Here is a 5,273-nt window from a genome sequence, read left to right as displayed (position 1 = left end):
CTCCCCCATCCTTCCCCCTCGTCCTCCCACCCCCAATGGGAGGATATCAATCAAAGTGCCAAATAGACAGCGCGAGACTAAGACCCGATTTTAGGCCTAAAGACTCGCTGCGCGAGCTCTGGTGCACTTCATAAAACACTGATTAACAGGTGGACAAGATCAATGACACACACAGACACACACACACACACACACACACACACACACACACACACACACACACACACACACACACACACACCATTGCTCAGCTTTAGTTTAACACCTCCAACAAGCGTCTCCGCTGATCCTCGGTCACTCGGTCGGTTCTCTGTTGACAATGGTTTCTCTGCGATCAGAGCTCGTTACTCCGTCCAGAATATCTGGGTTATTATAGGAGGACAATTTCTGACATGTTATTTTGTTCCATTTATTTGTTGAAGGTTTCTGACACGTCCAGTCCGGACAGATGAATTTCAACAAACAGTGTCAATGTAAAAGTTCGCTCCTAAATGATCGACCGAGGTTTTTCTCCAACGATCTTTCTATGAGCGTTATTACCATCAAATATCAATAAATCATTTTAACCATGTATGGATTAGAGGACCGGGGTCTTTATTTTTGTCTCCTAACATTTAGCCTACTATTGAGTATGTGATGTATAAATTATTATTGTTGTACCAACTAAGGCTGTAAACCTTAGATTATATTGTTTAGACATATATAACAGGCTAGATTAAAACCAGAATTAGCAGATTATCTCTTTAACATGTAATCCACATTTACACACTCTATAAACTGCAAGACTAAAAGTAACCCAGTTTAGGTTACTGTGGAAACCCACTGCTGGGTCAAAAAGAGACCGACCCAGTCTGTTACCCCCCCAAAAAATGGACAAAAATGACAATGTGGATGAATTAAAGCTACCAAAAAGTGGGTTGAAAAAAAACAACCGAAATTCTGGGTTATCACTGACACTGGGATTTGAATTTAGGCTATTTAATGTCAGTCAACTTCTGCTGTTAATGTTAAAATTCAATTAAAATTCATATAAAATGATGAAACGATGAAACAAGCGCATAATGTTCAAGCCACTATTTTATTGCTACAGCCAAAACATATCATGTTAGCCATTTGAAATGTTTAAAGTTGCACAAAAATGTATAAAATTGATTTCCATTTCATGTTTCTCATTGTCTTTTTTTGGTAGCCTAAAATGCATAAAAATGGCGACTTGCGAAAAATGATGCAGCCCACGATTTCTGGCTGCATCTTCAACGCATCATGCTGGGTCACTATAGGTCAAACCTATAACCTATAACCCAGCAGCATGGAGCAGTTGGTTTGTTAAAATAACTCAGCATTTGCATGCATGCTGTTCCAATAGGCAGGAAGGGTTATGGACGGACCATCTGTCCATGAACTGAGCTCACTGTAAAGCTGCTAACGTTATTGACATTATTCAGCTGAAGCAAATAAACAGCATTAAGTCAATGAAACCACCACAACACACCTCAAAGGGGATAATTAATATAATTTATTAGGCTGCAACTTGGTCTGTGTTCATCCGCGCTGCAGAAATTTGGAATCTAATAAATTGGCCTAATGGCTTGAAATGTTCCGATATAAATCAGTGAAAAAATGACTGATGTTTAATGTGCGCTACTCGTATATTGTTGTGAGCTGGAGTCATTATTAATTCATGTTTAGAGTGATGACACTGCTGCAAAAACACTGATGCGTTTTCATTTGTTTGTGTGAGACCAGGGCAGAGCTGCACATTTCTCCAGTGTTTCTGCAGGACTGAAAAAACCCGCCGCAGAGTTTAAGTGACATTTTAATAATGCAAATAAGTAATAAGTCATTATTTGACTTTAGGCTACATTCATTAAAAATATTAATGAATCCGGAAATGATCAATGGCTGTGCAGCGGATTTAAATGAGAGGGGTATTTATTGTAGGCCAGCAGAACAAATGGATGCAACTATGTTTAATCGTAGATCATAAATAACGAGCTGCGTTATTCTGCAGCGCGTTTTTCCCATTAACGACAAGCTAATCTGCCGCCGCTGCTGCAAACACACAAACACACAAACACACCGGCTGCACAGCAGTTAAATGAAATATTCAACCATGTAGCTCATTGATTTTCTCTCCCTCTAAAAGCCACTGGGACGTAATTACTTAACAGGGGGCATTAAAGTATTAATATTTGATATGCTTTCAACGCTTCCCATTGGTCACTTGACCCGACATTAAATTTTAATGCACGCAGCAGCCTATCCGCACCGAGCTGCACCTATTCGTTTAAATGTGGACCAATAATGAGCAAAGAGCATTAAGGAGCGGGAAGAGCGGCGAAAAATGACTGAGATGAAATGCAATGGTGGAGAAACGTGGCTGCGAACACTGAGCTGTGGTTAAAGACAGGTTCACCACCAACAACAGCTTCTTATGGAACACATAGGTCTTTTGTTTTATTATCATCACATGGCAAATTAATTATTAGTTTTTCTCCCAAAAAGGGCAAAATGAAGGTAACATGTATATTAATAACAATAATAATAATTATTATTATTATAATTAATTGTTTTTAAAGGTGGATTTTAATCTAATCTGGAGCTGATTCTATTGGCTACACTATGACATAACCATAATAACTGAGCGATCATTAACTGATAACTGATTTGTTATGAACATGGTTCCAGTGTCGGGTTTCGGAGACAGGAAGCCGTGTATGTGTCTATTAGGATGCGGGGTGGTCAGAGGACTAATATGCCTGACGGTGACACTGGCTGTGGCATCTTTTCAAACTCAATTATCGAGCGAGCATTTTCATTTCAGCGGCTCCAGCGTCCTTATGGGATTAAAACAAACTTATCTCCTCGCTTTAAATGGAGACGCGTATTGATTTAAGCAGCAGAAGCTCCGCATGGCGAAGTAATCCCGGTGGCTGAAGCTGCCACGGTGCATCAGAAAGTCAGACTAAACTCTGCAGCCACAGGATGGACCGGAGCGCGGTCTCTGTCAGAGCCGCGGGCCTGTGAGTGAACACCTCACCGCTCACTCTTCTGTCAGTCATAAGAAACTCTCTCACACAGGAAACTGTAGGATGAGCCCATGCTCCTATTGTAGGGGCAGGAACGGGATCTTCATAATGTTTCAAAGGCTAATTCCAAAAAGAAAAAAGAAAAAAAGAAAAAGAAAAACAGACATTGGAAATGTCTAAAGAACACACACAAAACAATTCACAACTCCACATTCACAAAGCGACACAGGCTGCAGGTCCAGGTCAGTGGGTGTTTGTTGCTGACTCTCATGGCTTCACATTAAAGTGTAAAGCTCTATCGGTTTGACCTTCAGCTCAGACTGACTCTGCCTGATGGAATAAAACCTCTGCATGAAGGTTCAGTTAGAGTTGTTGCACCTTTATGGTCACTGATGGCTGTTTAGTGCTGCTGTTAAACTTTGTTGTGATGAAGTGTATCTAATATTACAGCATGTCTGCCCTTCTTTACAGCAGAATAAGGCTACATATGAAAAATGTATTTCTTTAAAGTAAATAAAAATCGGACTTTAATCTCGGAATTCTGACTTTAAATTCATAATTCTTATTTATTTCACAGATTTTTTAAAAACCCCTAATAAATCAGACTTCAAACTCAATTCTGATTTTTTTTTCTTTCTCAGATTTAAGTCAGAATTCATTTTTTTTCCAATTAAATTTTTGTCATGTATCTATTCCTCTTCCATATTTACTCATGTATTTAAAATGGACAAAATATTAGAAACTTCTCTCAGTAGCACTTGTACAGCCAAAATTATCTTAAAGATCAACACTTAAAAACTGTTTTAACAAAAAAAGAAAAATAAATCATTAGAACTTTCATGAACAACATGTCATCCAACATAACATATTATAACATGAGTCTTTTGTAACTGCACCTTCCATAATTGCTCATGTGTGTGTTCTGGTCTGATCATTTATCAGTGCCTTCCCAAACTGTTCCTAATCAATCAATTACAAAAATGATTCACAGACACATTGTCTGATCTGTCACTGCTCTGAGTCAGACTCAGGGTTAAGTAATGATCATGGCCATAATAACCAGTCATGTCTTTGACCACAGTCTTGTGTGTCAAAATGAATCTCTCTTCAACCCGCTGTCGTTGTTTTGGAAAGACAGTCTCTTAATGGATTTACTGCAGAGCGGCAGTTTTAGCCCTGTGGGCCGAAAGCAGAGTGTGGAGAGCAAGGAACCATCAAGAAACGTCAACATCAACATTCAAGTCATACAAGGCTCCAACTGTTTCACACGAACAGCAACTATCTCCATTTCGACGCCGTGTTCAGCTGTTTATAGAGACGGAGGAGACAGAGACAACAAAAATGTCTGTGTGAAAACAAGTAGGAAGTAAAAAAAGGGAGGGTGGGCAGATAACACTCCATCAGCACAGCACCTGTAGTGAACAGTGCATGTATAAAGACCAATGAACAGACATTACCATCTTTGAAATGAATAACCATGGACACTGTTTTTGATGTTACTCTAATATTAGACTCTGTTCACACAATAACAAGTTGGCAGTAAATACATACTGATACGTATATTTGGATGTGCTGAACTGTGTGTATGGACACGCTGACGTCTCCTGAGCCATCTAACTCCCTGTTTCAACCTGTGGCTCCTGCTTTGTCTTTTTCTCCCTTCTTGAAGGAGTGAGATGTGTGTTCGGGGGAGGGGGTCTACCTGCTGAGTCCTTGACCCTTGACCTCCATCTCTCTGTCGTCAGCTCCATCAGCTTTCCCTCTCAATGCAAGACGGGCTCTCCCTATCCGCCGGTCAGAGGGGTGTGGGGAACTTGGTGGAGTAGTACACGCTGAGAGCTGTTTCCATCATGGATTACGTGCAGTGATCTGCAGTAATGAGCAACGTTTACTCTCCAGCACAGTATAAACACGTGTAACTGGAAAAAGAGGCCAGTTTGTAGATTTGCTTTCAACCTGCTGTGAGCAGATCTCAGTGATGAAGTTAGTTACACAAACCCCGTGTTGGCAGCAAGAGGCCATGCCGCAGCAGCTCTGCAACTTAAAACACATGCAACTTCAGAAATCAATTTGACAACACATGCTGCAAATACTCACTTGTCGTCTGCAAGTAACAAGTGTTTCCAGGGGATGTGAAAAAGTGATGGGATGAACTTGTCAGTGCTTTTAACTTAGAATTTCACAAAGCATTAAACAACAAGTGCGTTCTAGCAGTTTCATCACTTTTTTATGTCCCCTGGTAAC

This window comes from Seriola lalandi, unplaced genomic scaffold, assembly GCF_002814215.2.
Source record: "Seriola lalandi dorsalis isolate HSWRI2012SDOR001 ecotype SW California unplaced genomic scaffold, Sedor1 jcf7180002054795, whole genome shotgun sequence".
NCBI classification, from domain to species: Eukaryota; Metazoa; Chordata; class Actinopteri; order Carangiformes; family Carangidae; genus Seriola; species Seriola lalandi.
The sequence above is the reverse complement of the archived record's forward strand: the minus strand, read 5'-3'. Positions refer to the sequence as shown.